Raw genomic sequence first — 13,345 nt, 5'->3', positions numbered from 1 at the left:
TTGAAAAACAAATGATTCGACTACTACTACTACCACTGCTGGGACCGTTATCTGGAGATTCTATTTGGATAAACGCAGTTTACGGTGATGTACCAGGAAAACCATCTTTCGGCTCCTACTCAATTAAAAAAAGATTATTCGACTACTACTAACTAGTCCTAGGAACATGTTATGTTGAGATTCTATTTCGATTGATCCTGTTTATGGTGATTTACCAGGCCAACCATCTATCTGCTGCTACTGAATTAAAAAAAAGATTCGATTACTACTACTACTTGTGCTGGGACCATGTTATGTGGAGATTCTATTTCGATTGAAGTAGTTTGCTGTAATATACCAGACCAACCACCTTTATGCTCCTATTCAATTAAAAAAGAGATGAATTTATTACTATTACTACTACTGCTGGGACCATGTTATGTGGAGATTCTATTTTGATTCACCCAGTTTGCGGTGATATTCCAGGCCAACTATCTTTCTGCTGTTACCATGTAATGTGGAGACTCTCTTTGGATCGATCCAGTTTACGGTAATGTACCAAACCAACCAGCTTTCTGCTCCTATTCAATTACAAAACAGATGATTTGATTGCTACTACAACTACTGCTGGGACCATGTTATGTGGAGATTCTATCTCGATTGATCCAGTTTACGGTGATGTACCAGGTCAACCATCTTTCTGCTGCGACCACGTTATGTGGAGATTCTATTTGGATCGATCCAGTTTACGGTGATGTACCAGGCCATCTATCTTTCCGCTCCTACTCAATTGAAAAACAAATGATTTCATTACTACTACTACTATTGCTGGGACCATGTTGTATGAAAATTCCATTTCCATTGATCCAGTTTATGGTGATGTAATGGGCCAACTATCCTTCTGCTCCTACTCAATTAAAAAGCAGATTACATAACTACTACTAGTTTTGCTTGGACCTTGTTACGTGGAGATTATATTTCGATTGAACGAGTAATGTACCAGGCCAACCATCTTTCCGCTCCTACTCAAGTAAAAAACAGATGATTCGAATACTACTATTACTACTGCCGGGAACATGTTATGTGGAGATTCTATTTCGAACTATCCAGTTTACAGTGATGTATGAGGCCAACCATCTTTCTGCTGTTACCATGTAATGTGGGGACTCTCTTTGGATCGATCCAGTTTACGGTGATTTACCAGGGCAATCATCTCTCTGCTCTTACTCAATTAAAAAACAGATGCTTCGTGAACTACTACTACCACTGCTGGGACCATGTTATGTGGTGATTCTCTTTAGACCGATCTAGTTTACGGTGATGTACCAAGACAACCATTTTTCTACTGGGTCCATGTTATGTGGAGATTCTATTTGGATCGGAGCAGTTTACGGTAATGCACCAGGCCGACTATGTTTCTGCTCCTACTCAAATAAAAAATAGATGATTCGATTACTACTACTACTACGGCTTGGACCATGTTATGTGGAGATTCTTTTGGATCGATTCTGTTTACGGTGATGTATCAGGGCAACCATCTTTCATCTCCTACTCAATTAAAAGACAGATGATTCAATTACTACTACTACTACTGCTGGGACCATGTTATGTGTAGATTCTCTTTGGATCGACCCAGTTTACGGTGATGTACCATTCCAACCTTCTTTCTGCTGGCAGAACGTTATGTGGAGATTCTCTTTGGATCGATCCAGTTTTCGGTGATGTACCAGGCCAATCATCTTTTTGCTATTACCATGTTATGTGGAGAATCTCTTTGGGTGGATCCAGTTTACGGTGATGTATGAGGCCAAGCACATTTCTGCTCCTACTCAATTAAAAAACAGATGATTCGATTACTACTACTACTACTTCTTGGACCATGTTATGTTGAGATTCTTTTTCGATTGATCCAGTTTACGGTGATGTACCAGGCCAACCATCTTTCAGGTGGGACTATGTTATGTGGAGACTCTCTTTGGATCGATCCAGTTTACGGTGATGTACCAGGGCAACCATCTTTCTGCTGGGACCATGATATGTGGAGATTCTATTTGGATTGTTCCAGATTACTGTGATGTACCAGGCCAACCTTTTTTCCGCTCCTACTCAATAAAAAACAGATGATTCGATTACTACTACTACTACTGCTGTGACTACGTTATGTGGAGATTTTATTTGGATGGATGCAGTTTACGGTGATGTACCAGGCCAACCACTTTTCTGCTCCTACTCAATTAAAAAACAGATGATTCGATTACTACTACTACTAATGCTGATGGGACAATGTAATGTGGAGATTTTCTTTGGATCGATCCAGTATAGAATGATGTATCAGGTGAAGCATCTTTCTGCTGTAAACATGTTATGTGGAGATTCTATTTGGATCGATCCAATTTACGTTGATGTACCAGGACAACTATCTCTCTGCTCCTACTCAATTGAAAAACAAATGATTCGATTACTACTACTACCACTGCTGGGACCATGTTATCTGGAGATTCTATTCGGATAAATGCAGTTTACGGTGATGTACCAGGCCAACCATCTTTCGGCTCCTACTCAATTAAAAAAAGATTATTCGACTACTACCAAGTAGTCCTGGGAACATGTTATGTTGAGATTGTATTTTGATTGATCCTGTTTATGGTGATTTACCAGGCCAACCATCTATCTGCTGCTACTGAATTGAAAAACAGATTCGATTACTACGACTACTTGTGCTGGGACCATGTTATGTGGAGATTCTATTTCGATTGAAGTAGTTTGCGGTAATATACCAGACCAACCACTTTATGCTCCTATTCAATTAAAAAAGAGATGAATTTATTACTATTACTACTACTGCTGGGACCATGTTATTTGGAGATTCTATTTTGATTCATCCAGTTTGCGGTGATATTCCAGGCCAACCATCTTTCTGCTGTTACCATGTAATGTGGAGACTCTCTTTGGATCCATCCAGTTTACGGTAATGTACCAAACCACCCAGCTTTCTGCTCCTATTCAATTACAAAACGGATGATATGATTGCTACTACAACTACTGCTGGGACCATGTTATGTGGAGATTCTATTTCGATTGATCCAGTTTACGGTGATGTACCAGGTCAACCATCTTTCTGCTGGGACCACGTTATGTTGAGATTCTATTTGGATCGATCCAGTTTACGGTGATGTACCAGGCCATCTATCTTTCTGCTCCTACTCAATTGAAAAACAAATGATTTCATTACTACTACTACTATTGCTGGGACCATGTTATATGAAAATTCCATTTCGATTGATCCAGTTTATGATGATGTAATAGGCCAACCATCCTTCTGCTCCTACTCAATTAAAAAGCAGATTACATAACTGCTACTAGTTGTGCTTGGACCTTGTTACGTGGAGATTCTATTTCGATTGAAGGAGTAATGTACCAGGCCAACCATCTTTCTGCTCCTACTCAAGTAAAAAACATATGATTCGAATACTACTACTACTACTGCCGGGAACATGTTATGTGCAGATTCTATTTCGATTGATCCAGTTTACGGTGATGTATGAGGCCACCCATCTTTCTGCGGTTACCATGTAATGTGGGGACTCTCTTTGGATTGATCCAGTTTACGGTGATGTACCAGGCCAATCATCTCTCTGCTCTTACTCAATTAAAAAACAGATGATTCGTGAACTACTACTACCACTGCTGTTACCATGTTATGTGGAGAATCTCTTTGGGTGGATCCAGTTTTCGGTGATGTATGAGGCAGAGCACATTTCTGCTCCTACTCAATTTCAAAACAGATGATTCGATTACTACTACTACTATTTCTTGGACCATGTTATGTTGAGATTCTTTTTCGATTGATCCAGTTTACAGTGATGTACCAGGCCAACCATCTTTCAGGTGGGACTATGTTATGTGGAGATTCTCTTTGGATCGATCCAGTTTACGGTGATGTACCAGGCCAACCATCTTTCTGCTGGGACCATGATATGTGGAGATTCTATTTGGATTGTTCCAGATTACTGTGATGTACCAGGCCAACCTTTTCTCTGCTCCTACTCAATAAAATACAGATGATTCGATTACTACTACTACAACTGCTGTGACTACGTTATGTGTAGATTGCATTTCGATTGATCCAGTTTCCGGTGATGTACCAGGCCAACCATCTTTCTGCTGGGACCACGTTCTTTTGAGATTCTATTTGAATCGATCCAATTTACAGAGATGTACCAGGCCAACCATCTTTCTGTTCCTACTCAATTAAAAATCAGATAATTCGATTACTACTACTACTACTGCTGGGACCATGTTATCTGGAGATTTTTTTGGATCGATGCAATTTACTGTGATGTATCAGGCCAACCACCTTTCTGCTCCTACCCAAGTAAAAAACAGATGATTCGATTACTACTACTACTACTTCTTGGACCATGTTATGTGGAGATTCTATTTCGATCTATCCAGTTTACGGTGATGCACCAGGCCAACCATCTTTCTGCTGGGACCATGTTATCTGGAGATTCTCTTTGGATCGATCCAGTTTACGTTGATGTACCACGCCAACCTTCTTTCTGCTGGGACCATGTTATATGGAGATTCTATTTGGATCGATCCAGATTACTGTGATGTACCATGCCAACTTTTTTCTGCTCCTATTGAATAAAAAACAGATGATTCGATTGCTAGTACTACTACTGCTTGGACCATGTTATGTGGAAATTCTATTCCGATCGATTCAGTTTACGGTGAAGTACCAGGCCAACTATCTTTCTGCTGGGATCATGTTATGTTGAGATTCTATTTGGATCGATCCATTTTACCATGATGTACCAGGCCAACTATCTCTCTGCTCCTACTCAATTGAAAAACAAATGATTCGATTACTACTACTAGCTCTGGTGGGACCATGTTATCTGGAGATTCTATTTGGATAAATGCAGTTTTCGGTGATGTACCAAGCCAAGCAACTTTCGGCTCCTACTCAATTAAAAAGATTTATCGACTAGTACTAACTACTCCTGGGACCATGTTATGCTGAGATTCTATTTCGATTGATCCAGTTTATGGTGATTTACCAACCCAACCATCTTTCTGCTGCTACTCAATTAAAAAAATGATTCGACTACTACTAATAATAGTACTGGGACCATGTTATGTGTTGATTCTATTTCGATTGATTGAGTTTACGGTGATGTACTAGGCCAACCATCTTTCTGCTCCTACTCAAGTAAAAAATAAATGATTTGATTACTACTACTACTACTGCTGGGACCATGTTATATGAAGATTCTATTTCGATTGATCCAGTTTCTGGTGATGTAAAAGGCTAAACATCTTTCTGCTCCTACTCAATTGAAAAACAGAATAGAATACTACTACTATCTGTGCTGGGACCATGTTATGTGGAGATTCTATTTCGATTGAATGAGTAATGTACCAGGCCAACCATCTTTGTGCTCCTATTCAATTACAAAACAGATGATTCGAATACTACTACTACTACTGCCGTGACCATGTTTTGTGGAGATTCTATTTCGATTGATCCAGTTTACGGTGATGTACCAAGCCTACCATCTTTCTGCTGGGACCATGTTATGTGGAGATTCTATTTGGATCGATTCAGTTTACGGTGATGTACCAGACCGACTACCTTTCTGGTCCTACTCAATTAAAAAAATACACGATTCGATGACTACTTCTACTACTGCTTGGACCATGATTTGTGGAGATTCTTTGTGATCCATCCAGTTTACGGTGATGTACGAGGCCAGCCATCTTTCTCCTCCTACTCAATTAAAAAACAGATGATTCGATTACTACTACTACTACTGCTGGGACCATCTTATGTGGAGATTCTATTTCGATTGATCAAGTTTACGGTGATGTACCAGGTCATCCATCTTTCTGCTGGGACCATGTTATGTGGAGATTCTATTAGAATCGATCCATTTTTACGGTGATGTACCAGGCCAACTATCTTACTTCTCTTACTAAATTAAAAAACAGATGATTCGATTACTACTACTACTACTGTCGGGACCATGTTATGTGGAGATTCTCTTTGGATCGACCCAGTTTACGATAATGTACCAAACAATCTTTCTGCTGGCACCATGTTATGTGGATATTCTCTTTGAATCGATCCAGTTTACGGTGATGTACCAGGCCAACCATCTTTCTGCTGGAACCATGTTTTGTGGAGATTCTATTTCGATTGATCCAGTTTACGGTGATGTACCAGGTCAACCATCTTTCTGCTAGGACCATGTTATGTGGAGATTCTATTTGGATCGATCCAGATTACGGTGATGTACTAGGCCAACCATCTTTCTGCTCCTACTCAATTATAAAACAGATTATTCGATTACTACTACTACTTCTGCTGGGACCATGTTATGTGGAGATTCTATTTCGATTGATCCAGTTTACGGTGATGTACCAGGTCAACCATCTTTCTGCTGGGACCATGTTATGTGGAGATTCTAGTTGAATCGATCCAGATTACGGTGATGTACCGGGCCAACCTTTTTTCTGCTTTCACTCAATTAAACAACAGATGATTCGATTACTACTACTACTACTGCTGTGACCACGTTATGTGAAGATTCTATTTCGATTGTTCGAGTTTACGGTGATGTACCAGGCGAACCATCTCTCTGCTGGGACCATATTCTGTGGAGATTCTATTTGAATCGATGCATTTTACGGTGATGTACCAGGCCAACCATATTTATGTTCCTACTCAGTTAAAAAAAAGATAATTCAATTACTACTACTACTACTGCTGGGACCATGTTATCTGGAGATTCTATTTGGATCGATGCAGTTTGCGGTGATGTACCAGGCCAACCACTTGTCTGCTCCTACTCAATTAAAAACAGGTGATTCGATTACTACTACTACTACCTCTGATGGGACAATGTAATGTGGAGTTTCTCTTTGGATCGATTCTTATGGTTGTAGTTGCTTGAGTAGTTTAGAATAAAATTTTAGTTTGTGGAACTAAAGAAAGTTTAATTGCTCTTAGGCCATGGTTTGACCTTTTTCAATTTGTATGACTAGATTTGCCTTTTTAAATAGAATAAGTATTCTTTTATTCATAATAGACTTGAGTTTTTTAATCAATAGATATAGTGTATTTATTGAGTGAGAAGTTTTTTCTTTTAATAGAAATAAAATTATTATAACTCTTCTATTTGACTGAATATCATTTATGTTTATAAGATTTGTACTTTATGTTTCTAGAATAGTAATTTTTTGCAGTGAACAATATATAGGATCCGAGCGATACCTTAATAGGTTTATTATGCTCGTATTAATATTTGTTCTTTCAATAGTTTTATTAATTGTTTCTCCTAATTTAATTAGAATCTTACTTGGTTGGGACGGGTTAGGATTAGTATCATACTGTTTAGTTATTTACTATGAAAATGTGCTGTCTTATAATGCAGGCATGTTGACTGACCTTTCTAATCGTATTGGAGACGTAGCAATTTTATTAGCTATTGCTTGAATATTGAATTATGGAAGTTGAAATTATGTCTTTTATTTGCATAGAGTTTTAAATAAAAATGAGATAGTAATTATTTCTAGCTTTATTATTTTAGCAGCAATAACGAAAAGTGCACAAATTCTTTTTTCTGCGTGACTGCCAGCAGCAATAGCTGCTCCTACACCAGTATCAGCATTAGTTCACTCTTCTACGCTTGTAACTGCTGGAGTTTATTTGTTAATTCGTTTTAGAGACGTTTTATTGAGTGTTTATATGGGAGATGTATTGCTTTTATTATCAGGATTGACAATATTAATAGCCGGCATCGGTGCTAATTACGAATATGACTTAAAGAAGATTATTGCTTTATCTACTTTAAGCCAGCTTGGTCTTATAATAATAATTTTGTCTATGGGATTTCCTGTATTAGCTTTTTTTCATTTATTGACACATGCTTTATTTAAGGCATTACTTTTTTTATGTGCAGGAGCAATTATTCATGGTGTGGGTGATACACAAGATATTCGTAGAATAGGAGCACTTGTAAGTCAGATGCCACTCACTTTATCTTGTTTAAATGTAGCTAATTTGGCTTTATGTGGAATACCATTTTTAGCTGGATTTTATTCTAAGGACTTAATTTTGGAAATTTCTTCTTTGTCTTTAATTAATGTAGTCAGCTTTTTCTTATTGTTTTTTTTACAGGCCTAACTGTATGCTATTCAGTACGTTTAAGATTTTATTTGACGAGTAAGGGCTTTGGGGGTGATAATATTCATTCTATTAGTGATAATGAAGGTTGAGTTATATGTAAGGGAATATTAGGATTGGTAGTAATGGCAATTTTAGGAGGTGCGACATTGAGTTGACTGATTTTTCCTACTGTTAATTGTGTTGTTCTACCTTTACATCTAAAAATAGGTGCCCTACTTGTGAGTGTAGTAGGTTTGTGGGTTGGTATTTTATTATCAAGCTATTCTATTGGACAGTCTTTAGTGTGTATGAAATTTTATTTTAGTTCTACAATAATAGGAAGCATGTGATTTTTACCTTATTTATCAGCAAATTATATTATTAAATTACCTTTATATGTAGGGGGGGGTATATTATAATAACATTGATCAAGGGTGGAGAGAATGTCTTGGTGCTCAAAGCATGTATAGTAGTTTTAAGGACGGTTCAATATTAATTCAACATTCACAAGATAATCTATTTAAAATGTATTTATTAATTTTTTTAATCTTTACAATTTTCCTCTGCTTCTTTATATTTGTGTATTTAGGTAGCTTATACCGAAAGCATAGTATTGAAGATACTAAGAAGAATTATGTTCCCTAAGTATACTCCCTGAGCAGAGCACTCTCTTTTTTACCCTGAAAAGGTAATGTAATATTTATACTAAGGGGGTTATAATTATTTTATATTAAGAGATGTTAACGGTACAATCCGCTAAAGATAAAGTTAGCAGCTTCTTCTTGATTATTCACATCTCCTTAGTTGGGGTGTAGGAATACCCAGTACTATCATTAACAGTGAAATGCCTCTTTTTGGCTTCAACTAACAAGCAGGGGTCAAGAGACCAAAGGTTCAGGTCGAAACTGAGTGCAATTGTTTGCTTCCTACTTATGAGATAAGTTGACAGCAACACCTTTTGGATGCAAACCAAATATTATATTTAACTATTATCCCATCTTATTAGTCGGCTCATGTTAGAGATCCTTGATTTCATTCATGATAAAGGCCCACTAGGAGAATTACTAAGAATGTTAATCTAACAAGACATCAGGATAACGTATTAGTGCTGTTAATAGTAATTGTTATTGGGAGTAGAAGGGCAATTTCTACATCGAAGATGAGGAAGATTACAGCAATAAGGAAGAATCGTAATGAGAAAGGAATTCGAGCTGATGATTTAGGGTCGAATCCACATTCAAAGGGGGAATTTTTTTCTCGGTCATTAATAACTGTTTTGGAAAGAAGAGTTGAAATGGCTATAACGATTAAGCAAATAATAATAGTTAATAGACCAGTTGTTAAAACTGTATTAATTGCCTATTTCATTTAAATGATCCTTTTGATCCGAAGTCAAACATACATGTACGGTAATGTACCAAACCAACCAGCTTTCTGCTCCTATTCAAATACAAAACAGATGATTTGATTGCTACTACTACCACTGCTGGGACCATGTTATCTGGAGATTCTATTTCGATTGATCCAGTTTACGGTGATGTACCAGGCCAACTATCTCTCTGCTCCTACTCAAATGAGAAACAAATAATTCGATTACTAATACTAGCACTGCTGGGACCATGTTATCTGGGGATTCTATTTGGATAAATGCAGTTTACAGTGATGTACCAAGCCAAGCAACTTTCGGCTCCTACTCAATTAAAAAAAGATTATTCGACTAGTACTAACTACTCCTGGGACCATGTTATGCTGAGATTCTATTTGGATTGATCCAGTTTATGGTGATTTACCAACCCAACCATCTTGCTGCTGCTACTCAATTAAAAAACAAATTCTATTACTACTACTACTTGTGCTGGGACCATGTTATGTGGAGATTCTATTTCGATTGAAGGAGTTTATGGTAATGTAACAGACCAACCATCTTTCTGCTGGGACCATGATATGTGGAGATTCTATTTGGATTGTTCCAGATTACTGTGATGTACCAGGCCAACTTTTTTTCTGGAAATACTCAATAAAATACAGATGATTCGATTACTACTACTACTACTGCTGTGACTATGTTATGTGGAGATTCTATTTCGATTGATCCAGTTTCCGGTGATGTACCAGGCCAACCATCTTTCTGCTGGGACCACGTTCTTTGGAGATTCTATTTGAATCAATCCATTATACGGTGATGTACCAGGCCAACCATCTTTCTGTTCCTACTCAATTAAAAAACAGATAATTCGATTACTACTACTACTACTGCTGGGACAATGTTATCTGGAGATTCTTTTTAGATCGATGCAATTTACCGTGATGTACCACGCCAACCACCTTTCTGCTCCTACCCAATTAAAAAAAAGATGATTCGATTATTACTACTACTACTGCTTGGAACATGCTATGGGGAGATTCTATTTCGATCGATCCAGTTTACGGTAATGTACCAGGCCAACCATCTTTCTGCTGGGACCATGTTATGTGGAGATTCTCTTTGGATCGATCCAGTTTACGGTGATGTACCAGGCCAACCATCTTTCTGCTGGGACCATGTCATATGGAGATTCTATTTGGATCGATCCAGTTTACGTTGATGTACCAGGCCAACTATCTCTCTGCTCCTACTCAATTGAGAAACAAATGATTCGATTACTACTACTAGCACTGCTGGGACCATGTTATCTGGAGATTCTATTTGGATAAATGCAGTTTACGGTGATGTACCAAGCCAAACAACTTTCGGCTCCTACTCAATTAAAAAAAGATTATTCGACTAGTACTAACTACTCCTGGGACCATGTTATTCTGAGATTCTATTTGGATTGATCCAGTTTATGGTGATTTACCAACCCAACCATCTTTCTGCTGCTACTCAATTAAAAAACAGATTCGATTACTACTACTACTTGTGCTGGGACCATGTTATGTGGAGATTCTATTTCGATTGAAGGAGTTTATGGTGATGTACCAGGGCAACAATCTTTCGGCTTCTATTCAATTAAAAAAATGATTCGACTACTACTAATAATAGTACTGGAACCATGTTATGTGGGGATTCTATTTCGATTGATTGAGTTTACGGTGATGTACTAGGCCAACCATCTTTCTGCTCCTACTCAAGTAAAAAACAGATGATTCGAATACTAGTACTACTACTGCCGTGACCATGTTATGTGGAGATTCTATTTCGATTGATCCAGTTTACGGTGATGTACCAGGCCAACCATCTTTTTGCTCCTATTCAATTAGAAAAGAGATGAATTGATTACTAGTACTACTACTGCTGGGACCATGTTATGTGGAGATTCTATTTCGATTGATCCAGTTTACGGTGATGTACCAGGCCAACCATCTTTCTGCTGTTACCATGTAATGTGGAGACTCTCTTTCGATCGATCAAGTTTACGGTAATGTACCAGACCAACTACCTTTGTGCTCCTATTCAATTAGAAAACAGATGATTTGATTGCTACTACTACTACTGCTGGGACCATGTGATGTCGAGATTCTATTTCGATTGATCCAGTTTGCGGTGATGTACCAGGTCAACCATCTTTCTGCTGGGACCATGATATGTTGAGATTCTATTTGGATCGATCCAGTTTACGTTGATGTACAAGGCCAACTATCTCTCTGCTCCTACTCAATAAAAAACAAATGATTCGATTACTACTACTAGCACTGCTGGGACCATGTTGTCTGGAGATTCTATTTGGATAAATGCAGTTTACGGTGATGTACCAAGCCAAGCAACTTTCGGCTCCTACTCAATTAAAAAAAGATTATTCGACTAGTACTAACTACTCCTGGGACCATGTTATGCTGAGATTCTATTTGGATTGATACAGTTTATGGTGATTTACCAACCCAACCATCTTTCTGCTGCTACTCAATTAAAAAACAGATTCCATTACTACTACTACTTGTGCTGGGACCATGTTATGTGGAAATTCTATTTTGATTGAATGAGTTTATGGTAATGTAACAGACCAATCACCTTTCTGCTCCTATTCAATTAGAAAAGAGATGAATAGATTACTAGTACTACTACTTCTTGGACCATGTTATGTGGAGATTCTTTTTCGATCGATCCAGTTTACGGTGATGTACGAGGCCAACCATCTTTCCGCTGGGACTATGTTATGTGGAGATTCTCTTTGGATCGATGCAGTTTACGGTGATGTACCAGGCCAACCATCTTTCTGCTGGGACCATGATATGTGGAGATTCTATTTGGATCGTTCCAGATTACTGTGATGTACGAGGCCAAACTTTTTTCTGCTCCTACTCAATAAAATACAGATGATTCGATTACTACTACTACTACTGCTTGGAACATGTTATGTGGAGATTCTATTTCGATTGATCCAGTTTCCGGTGATGTACCAGACCAACCACCTTTCTGCTGGGACCACGTTATGTGGAGATTCTATTTGGATCGATCCATTTTACCATGATGTACCAGGCCATCTATGTTTCTGCTCCTACTCAATTGAAAAACAAATGATTCGATTATTACTACTACTACTGCTTGGAACATGCTATGTGGAGATTCTATTTCGATTTATCCAGTTTACGGTGATGTACCAGGCCAACCATCTTTCTGCTGTTACCATGTAATGTGGGGACTCTCTTTGGATTGATCCAGTTTACGGTGATGTACCCGGTCAATCATCTTTCTGCTCTTACTCAATTAAAAAACAGATGATTCGAGAACTACTACTACCAGTGCTGGGACCATGTTATGTGGAGATCCTCTTTGGACCGATCCAGTTTACGGTGATGTACCAAGCCAACCATTTTTCTAGGGGGTCCATGTTATGTGGAGATTCTATTTGGATCGGTCCAGTTTACGGTAATGTACCAGGCCGACTATGTTTCTGCTGCTACTCAAATAAAAAATAAATGATTCGATTACTACTAGTACTACGGCTTGGACCATGTTATGTGGAGATTGTTTTGGATCGATTCTGTTTACGGTGATGTACCAGGCCAACCATCTTTCTGTTGGACCATAATATGTGGAGATCTATTTGGGTCGTTCCAGGTTACTGTGTTGTACCAGGCCAACTTTTTTCTGCTCCTACTCAATAAAATACAGATGATTCGATTACTACTACTACTGCTGTGACTATGTTATATGGAAATTCTATTTCGATTGATCCACTTTCCGGTGATGTACCAGGCCAACCATCTTTC

The 13,345-nt window shown here is 38.1% G+C and overlaps 1 pseudogene; it reads left to right on the top strand.

Moving 5' to 3' along the window:
* Positions 1-7,629: 7,629 nt before the first annotated feature.
* LOC145671866 (NADH-ubiquinone oxidoreductase chain 5 pseudogene) lies at positions 7,630-8,516 on the top strand (annotated as a pseudogene).
* Positions 8,517-13,345: the final 4,829 nt, after the last annotated feature.

This window comes from Thermobia domestica, chromosome 15 (assembly GCF_964235325.1).
Source record: "Thermobia domestica chromosome 15, izTheDome1.hap1.1, whole genome shotgun sequence".
In the NCBI taxonomy this organism is placed as follows: Eukaryota; Metazoa; Arthropoda; class Insecta; order Zygentoma; family Lepismatidae; genus Thermobia; species Thermobia domestica.
Note: the sequence above shows the minus strand (reverse complement) of the source record. Positions and strands in the feature narration are given on the sequence as shown.